Here is an 8971-nt window from a genome sequence, read left to right on the forward strand (position 1 = left end):
AGGCACGGCTGCCTGCTTTCCACACCTGACCTCTCCAGTTCATCAGTGGGGTTCGCCAGCATCACCCCCATTTTTCATGTGAAGAAACTAAGGAATGGAGAGAACGTCTGAGGCTACATAGCCAGTACAAAGTAGGTTTTCTGCTTGAAAACCTGTTTCTATTTCTTTTTAAACAATCATACTGCATAACAGAATAGTAAAAACAAAATGCATGTGAAGACTTACAGGGAAACAGACGCCGTTTCATTTTAAGTGAGACTTGCTACTTTTTTTCATCATCTCTTGAAAGACTGCCAGAAGGAAAATACGACTTATCAGAAATCTGTTGTCTGCATGCATGGACCTAGTGTTTTCATCAGCTTCCTTCAGCATCTTGGGACCTCTCTAAATCCTACCTAACTTGGGACTTTTTCTGCAGGATTATAACGTAAAATAGTTCTTTAGCTCTTGGGGATTTTTAATAATATGAGTTATTAAAAACCACCACCACCAGAAACTTGATTATACTGTTGAGTAGAGAGGTCTTGACCACCAAAAATACTGATATCTTTATGTTGGCATGCTCATGCAAACAAGTGTGTGTGTGTGTGTGTGTGTGTGTGTGTGTGTGTGTACCACAGTGTTTTATAAAGCACAGCCTAACTGATTATATAGGACAAAAATTATATAGGACCCTAGGTCAGTATAAATGCTAATGGCTGGCAAAGTTCACAAAGAGATGTTCTGTGCTTACTCATCTGTTCAATCTCTGGTTGCCTGCCAGTGTGTATGTGTGTATTTGGGCAGTCATTCATTTATTGTCATTCAGTCAATAGGCAGAGTATATGTGTCTATTTTTTGGCAGGCATATAGATGCTTGAGGCTAATAATGGGGGAAAAACCGGCATGAACTCTGACTTTAGTAGTGCTAAGTGATAGATAATTTGAAAAAATGACACCGTTAAATGTAAAATGGCATGCATAATAGCAGTTGCAATGGGGAGAGGCTGTGATGCTACGACATATAAACAGAGATATGCCATCATATGAAACTGGAAGTGGGGGTGGCTCAGGGAAATTTCCTCTTGGAAAGAAATAATGAACCTGAAGGAAGAGTAGGCATTGTCCTGGTGTGGTGGGGTGTAAGTGGTGATCCCACAAAGCACTGAAGCTCTTAGATGGGTGGGAGCTGAATAGGTGCGGGAAGCAGGGGTGAAGAAGTGAAAGTATAAAAGATTCAAGGATGAGATGAGGATGGAGCAAGAAGAGGCCACATTAGGGCCATTAAAGCTGCTAGAATTTAGAAAGAAAACACACAGCCTCAAAGAAATGTGGGTAAGCCAAATAAGGATTTTGTTTTGGGAACCTGAATAAAAGCTGTCCATTTGACTAAAAAATAAAAACAGAATCTTTTTAGAGCTTTTAATATACCCACCCTGGGATATTTGGTATGCCGGCAATGGTAATTCAAATTGGGACTTAAGAATAATCTTGGCCGGGCACAGTGGCTCACGCCTGTAATCCCAGTATTTTGGGAGGCCGAGGCGGGCAGATCGAGTTAGGAGATCGAGACCAACCTGGCTAACACGGTGAAACACAGTCTCTACTAAAAACACAAAAAAATTAGCCGGGCGTGGTGGTGGGCGCCTGTAGTCCCAGCTACTCGGGAGGCTGAGGCAGGAGAATGGCGTAAACCTGGGAGGCGGAGCTTGCAGTGAGCCGAGATCGCACCACTGCACTCCAGCCTGGGCAACAGAGTGAGACTCCGTCTCAAAAAAAAAAAAAAAAAGAACAAAACAAACAAAAAAAAAAACAAAGGAATAATCTTTAGGGCTTTCAATATTTATATTTGATGATAAGGTAACACAGCCTGACCAAAGAATTATGTACACACATTCAAGGACAGAATTTATTTTAATTAAAAATAAATTATGAGAGAAGGAAAAAGAAAACACGATTTTTACTTTCAGAACACAATAATGTTTAGTGGCGATTTTGCTTTATTTAGAACATTCTTGGAATCTTATTAACATGTCAGCTAACCAGAGAATTTTGGGAAGGGATAGTGGGGATTAATAACTGGGTTTTTCCAGGCTCCAAGATCTGAGAAAACAGAGATCTTGTTAGCTGATTAGTGTAGTAAGATTAAATAAATAATTTCAGGTTTACATTGTATCATGTATTATGATTGTGATTGAGAATAATAAGAGTTTAAAAAAATGAAAAACAAGATTTCTGTAATTTAAGGATGAAACAATGGTTTAAATATTAATACACACAAATATATTTCATAATCTTGTAACAAATCTTTCCAGGGGAAATTTTTTTTTTTTTTTTTTTTTTTTTGAGCCAGAGTCTGGCTCTGTTGCCCAGGCTGGAGTGCAGTGTTTTGATCTTGACTCACTGCAACCTCCAGCTCCTGGGTTCAAACAATCCTCCTGCCTCAGCCTCCCAAGTAGCTGTGATTACAGGCATGCACCACCATGTCTGGGTAATTTTTGTATTTTTAGTGGAGACAGGGTTTCACCATTTTGGCCAACTGTTCTGGAACTCTTGACCTCGGGTCATTCACCAGCCTCGGCCTCCCGGAGTGCTAGGATTATAGGCATGAGCCACCGCTCCTAGCCTTCCAGAGGAATTTTAAGCCCATGTCCACATATTCTTTTTGTATGAATATATTCTAATTTTTAAATAAATAGTTTCTACTTTTCTGAACTTTATATTTTTTTCTTGCTATAATGGATTTTCATAATCGGAAAAGATTAAATGAGTAATCATGAATTGCCTTTAATATTTGGCAGTAAGTCAATGAAATAATACGGCACTTATATCCAATCTTTGACATCATTAAAAGCATCAAATTCCATTAATCTAAAACTTCTTTAAGCATTTTGAAGGTGGAAAATGCTTACATGGTTCTTTCAGTTCCTCAGGCTTTTTGTCTAATGATGCATGACTTAGGATAAGATTTTAATTCAGTGCCCAGCTTGAAACATAATAATTTTTCTGTGTAAGCCACAGATCCTCTACCTCCTTTGTGTTAAAGCCTTTATATGAAACCATTAAGGAGGAGCATTCAATAGTGTATCATTAACTGTTCGTACTAATAAATGGATACAGCACATTTTCATGGCCCGTAATGTAGAACATACTATATAAAGTTTTCAGTTTGGGGATGACTAGGTTTCTGGAAGGAATAAAATGCTAAATCAATGGATGGCACTGGGCTGAGAAACATTGCTGCTACTAATCAGCCTTGAATGTGTGACGTGAACATACAATAGAGAAAATACAGACATTCAAATTTGTATAACGCTGTAACTGGAAGTTAGAGGACTTGAATTTTTATATTGTGCTACTGCAAATTACGTTTTCTCTAATTGTTTATATCTAAGGAATAGTTGAGGTAATATAAAAGAAAAAGAGAATAACGAACAATGATGTCCCTGGAGGCTTTTTACATTAAAATAGATCATTTTTCTTCTTATACGTAGGTAAATCCCTCCTCCTCCTTCTGTATGAACTTTTCTCCCACATGTTGCTGTATGGTTTAGTGAGAGTGAAGTTCTAAAGAACATCAATACGATTGGTGGGATAATCCAAAGACATTTTTTTTTTTTTTTCAGAATAAAATGGCATGTCAAAGGTTCATTTCTTGCATATATATTTACTGGTCCACAACACAAAATAAAGTGACTGCATATACAAGGAAACTTGAATTTGTACACATGTAGCATCTGATATGTATCTGATGTTCAGCATCAAGATTTCACTGAACGTTGTAGAAATGTATATCTTTTGCACATGTATATTTTACATTGATTTTCTATTTATGTACATCTAGAAAGTTTTAAGCCCAATAAATAGTTTTATAATTTTGAGTAGTAGTGTCAGTTTATGTGAGAGGAAGTAGAGATGGAGAGGTTGGCACTGGTTAATAATTAGTAAGGCCAAGGGAGAAAATTTCATAGTAAATATTATTGTTGTTATAATGAGTACAGCATGAAAGGCTTCCTCTACAAGACACTAGTGCAGGAGTTGAGAGCTGTGGTTTCTAATCTTTGTCCATTATTCCCTATGAGACTGTGGACCTGTCACGTGGCCTCTCTGGTCTTCAGTTTTCTCACCAGTAAAACAAGGAGCTTAAACCAAATGATCTCTAGTGTTCCCCTTGGGTTTAAATGTCTATAAATGTTCAATGAGTAGAATGTATTGTGTTTTGCTTTGAGAAAAGAGAACATGAATTAAGAGTAATAATTTGAATACCAATTATCCACATTAAAATAATGTCCTCTATGTGTGAGGCATAGCACATTTAGCACACATACATAAGCACACTAAGCACTTTACAAATATCCTCATTTATTCTTTACATAATCTTTTTGAAATCGAGTATGTAATACGCACTGTTTTTGAATAATAGGTGACTTCCAGCTATTTAAAACAAGCTAGAGTATGGTGCTTGAGTACTGAGTTAGGAGGTCAGCATTAGTTTCACCAAGAGCTTCTCAAAGCACGCTGCCAAACATGCTCCAGTCTCATTTGCAAGGCCTTAGACAAGGCAATCATTATGGCAGTGGTTCTTCAACTGCAGCAGCAGCAAAATGATCTGGGGGGCTTGGTGAAACAGACTGCTGGGCTCAACCACCAGAATTCCTCATTCAGAGGGTCTGGCCTGATCCCTTGCATTTCTAATCAGTTCCCAGGTGATGCAGATGTTTCTGGTCCAGGCACCCCAGTTTGAGAACCACTGTATTAAAATTTCCTTCATCTGTATAGAAACGGAAAGATTTTTGGTAAGTCCTCTAATTTGCTTTAAGATAAATGAGATTTCACCTAATTCTTTTTTTTTGGGGGGGGGGCAGAATGAGTTTATTTCTCCAGTTTAGCCTGTTTTAACTCCTACATACATGAACAGCCAATACAATAAAAATAAAGTAGAAACACAATATTTAGTATTCCTTATCATAGCCATTTGAAGCACCTTTCTGCCTAAAAGGCTCAAGACTGTCAGGAGAGGCCCTGAGACAAAGGCACTGCTATAAGATGCGGGCTGTATGTAGCGCAGTGGCAAGGTCACCACGTGCAAAATCTGTGGCTTGCCTGCCTCTGTGCCTCAGACAGAACAAATGCATGGGATGGATCTGGGATCTATACAACAGCTCCATGAGGCAGGACAATAATATGAGGTTTTATGCTGAATTACACCCATTTTCCCAATGAGGACACATAAAACCTTCCAAACATGTGAGAAGTTTCAGACCCAAATATAATAAATGATGTACAGGCATGTGACCTGTGAAGTGAATTTGTCAACCTTGTTTCATTTGAGTGTGAAAAATGCTTTATAATGTTTATAATCTTATCTTCAGCAGCTTTGTAAGAAATAACTTGCCAGGCATGGTGGTACACGAGGTCAGGAGATGGAGACCATCCTAGCTAACATGGTGAAACCCCGTCTCTACTAAAAATACAAAAAAATGAACCGGGCGTGGTGGCAGGTGCCTGTAGTCCCAGCTACTCGGGAGGCTGAGGCAGGAGAATGGCATGAACCTAGGAGGTGGAGCTGGCAGTGAGCCAAGATTGTGCCACTGCGCTCCAGCCTGGGTGACATAGCGAGACTCCATCTCAAAAAAAAAAAAGAAAAGAAAAAAGAAATAACTTGCTCCATTAGGGCCATTTCAGTTTCCTCATTCATAAAGTGAAAATACAAACTAAGGCTCACATGTTTTCTGATGCTGCCACGTAGAGAAAAAAAGCAGGACTAGGACACTGGTCTCCTGGGAGTCCAAGGGACAGTGATTTGCCCAGGTTGTGCTCAGAGAGGGAACGGCAGTGGGGTGGCTTGGGCAGGTCTGTGTCCCGCTGCTGCACTGAATTTCTCTTGCCAGGTGGTCAGAGAGTGCGGGTCACATAAAGGTTGCTTAGTTGTAGCAAACCTCAGGGGAAGCATCCTCTGACTGGCCGCAGCACAACAACCAGCTCTGGGTATGGGCAGCATTTTTTTGGCCTATTGGGAAAGCCTATCTGATGGTGTCCTGAAGATTGTGTCTACTTCATCATCTTCACTGACTTAACTGTGACACCGGATAGGAATCAGGGAAGAGGGGGATTGGCTACTCCACGGACAAAGTCCTGATCCTTACCCCAACAAGTCACCTTAGAACTGGTCTGATCCTCACCATCAGCCCTGTCACACTTCCCTCATGGGGTGCAGTGCTCATTTGACTGGGCCTCTGCTTTTTAAAATAAGTGGTTTCATGACAGACTTCGGCCTGGTAGCAATGACCAAAGGATCAGACAGAGGAATCCTTGGATTCTGAGCTCAGGTCAGTTTCAGGAGATACCTGTCAGTGGCTGGGTCCTCCAAGCCCCATGGGGGCCAGGCCCAATTCCAAGGCCTCTCTGGTTAGGATGGTAGCCCTCTTAGTCTTCCCCATCCAGGGAGCAGATGGCCAGAGGAACAGTGTTGTTGGGTCCAATGCTGTAGCAAGGACTAAAATAGGGTAGGAGGCGCCCAGGGAAGGGATAGCGGGGGAAAGGAAGATGTGGGAGCCATAGTCAGTCACATTGTAGAAGGAAATGTCATGGGCCTCATAATCCACGAAAATTCCCACCCGGCGAGGAGGGACTGGCAAGGACAGGAGGGGGTACTCATCGGTGCCTGCTCGGTACTCATTTCCCTTCCTCAGCCTTATCACCCAAAATCCATAGCGGAGGGACAAGTAGACCACCTCCAGCCAGTCTACATTTGGCTTACATACTCCCAGGCCCCACTCAGACCTGTCTGCCACTTCCACCTCCCGGTAGTGCCAGCCTGAGGAGATGCACTGGCTTCCCAGGACAATATTATAGCGGTAAAATCTCTCAGGATTGTCTGGCAGTTTCTCGTTGGTGTCTCCATAGTGCACACGTTTTCTGTCCTCAGACACGATGAGACGGGAGTAAGCAGTATCTGGATCCAGGCGCACGTCAACTGCATAGGTCTTCAGGATCTCTCTTAGCCCCAACGCACGGCAATCTGTCTTCAACTCCAGGGAGATTGGTTCTGGCCGCTGCAAGCTCCAAGATTTGCTCCTGTTTAACACTTCCTGAATATCCTGCAACATTCAGCCGACAGGCCTCTGCGACCGCTCTTTCAACTCTGCAATCATCCTCCCCAGGACCCGGCTCTGCTGGATGAGCTCACTATGGTTCAACTCCAGTTTCTGCATGGTCTCCGCCGCCTCCCATTGTAGGCTGGCCAGAGCTGCTGGTACCTCTGCCTCCAGCTGCCGATGTGGTGGCTGCTTTTTCTCTAGTAATCGCTGGTATTTCTCAAACTCCCATATAATACTCTGTTTTCGGGTTTCCACCTGTATCTTCCAGGTGGCAGTTCGTTTCCTTTCACCAGCTTCCAGCTTCCAGGCCTCTTCTTGCTCTTTCTTCAGATGTTCGAGGGCCTCATTAAGTTCCCACTTGTCCTCCCAGGCAACATCCTCCATTGGCACAACACTGTGGCCCTCATGCTATGGGGACCGGCTGCAGGCTTCACACATTATCAGGACATCCTCTTTGCAGAACATCTTCAGTTTCTCCCCATGGCGCTCACACAGATCACCCTTCAGCCCCATTCCTGGATGTAGCCTTAGCAGACGGACTTTTTCTACAACATTGGCCAGCTGCCAATTAGGCCGTAGGTTCCTTGGCTGGACAGGAGCTCGACAGAGGGGACAGGTGTAACCCCAGTTCTGGGATTCTCCTGGGATCTCCCACAGTCCGGAGAGGCAGCTGTGGCAGACGCTGTGGCCACAGTCAATGCTCAGGGGCTCCCTCAGGAAAGTCATACAGATGGGACAGGCCACTTCTTCCACAATGGCTTCCACCAAGGCTGTGGGATCCATGGTTCCTTCTCACACCCTCCTCAGAGCATGAATGACACCAGGGAGAAGTAGTAAAGGCTCCCTCCTCGGCCCGGACTGGCGCTTCGTGGCGGAAACTCAAAGTGAAGAAGCCGGGTTCGCAGCCTCCAGTGGCCCAGCGTCAGAAGCGGCCGCTCCCGGCAGCTCAGCACTTTGGGCCAGAGAGCGCCCGAGGCCCAGAGCCCAAAGCCCGGCAGCGCAGGGCCCATATCCCACCGATTTCACCTAATTCTATTGGAGAAATCGTTTTAAAAATTGTACAAAAGAACCAAAACTCACTTTATATTAAGGCTCCATTTATAGCAAGTGAACTTTTCATGAGTTAATAAAGGCCTACAAAAATAATTTTGATTACAAAAGTAATTAAAATCTCTGTGTTTCATTTAAAGAGTAAATATATTTGAATAAAAATAAGTTAACAATAATTTGGGACATTTATTCAGCATAATTTTAAGATAATTTTACAAAATATACGTAAGATTGCATTTGTTTCTGTAAAATGTCTTTGGAAAAAGCCTTGTTTTCCCTAGTATGTCATTTGTTTAATTTCTTGTTAAATGTATTTTTTCCCTTTGAAAAAAATGTTTTTGATCAATGTGTTCAATACAGCTATCTATATGCCCTGCCTTCATTGTAGAATTAGAAAGTGTTAATAAGGTGGTCAGACGTTCTTTCCAACGATCATATTCCACATTTAAAGAGATGGCAACTGAGAAGAGGTGGCAAGCTGAACCACCTCACTTTGAGATTAATGTAGCACATTTTATCCTCTGCCACCATTTCCTTGTTAATTGTTTTTCTTTGGGTGATTGGAAGAATCTATGGCTTCCTTTTTTCTGTTCTTAAAGATATCAAGACTCTGCCCTTTTGTGACTGGAAGTAGATTTTAAATGTTCCTAATATTTACATGCTCACTTAAACTCAATACATGGAATTTACTGGGGCATTTAACTTGTTCATGAAAATATAGTGAGTCGTTGAAGGATCAAAGCTTTAGTTAGGATTGAATTATTGGTTTTACTTAAACTGGTTCTACCAAACTCAGTCTTTTAAGCAGAATCTGGAATTGGCAAGTCTGATGTAATGTTTAC

At 42.0% G+C, this 8971-nt stretch overlaps 1 pseudogene across 1 annotated transcript; it reads right to left on the reverse strand.

Moving 5' to 3' along the window:
* Window positions 1–5474: 5474 nt before the first annotated feature.
* Window positions 5475–8064, reverse strand: LOC112620856 (annotated as a pseudogene). The gene has a single exon (XR_003118606.1). The product of XR_003118606.1 is annotated as an E3 ubiquitin-protein ligase TRIM68 pseudogene (transcript).
* Window positions 8065–8971: the final 907 nt, after the last annotated feature.

The sequence above is a fragment of the Theropithecus gelada genome, chromosome 3, assembly GCF_003255815.1.
Source record: "Theropithecus gelada isolate Dixy chromosome 3, Tgel_1.0, whole genome shotgun sequence".
In the NCBI taxonomy this organism is placed as follows: Eukaryota; Metazoa; Chordata; class Mammalia; order Primates; family Cercopithecidae; genus Theropithecus; species Theropithecus gelada.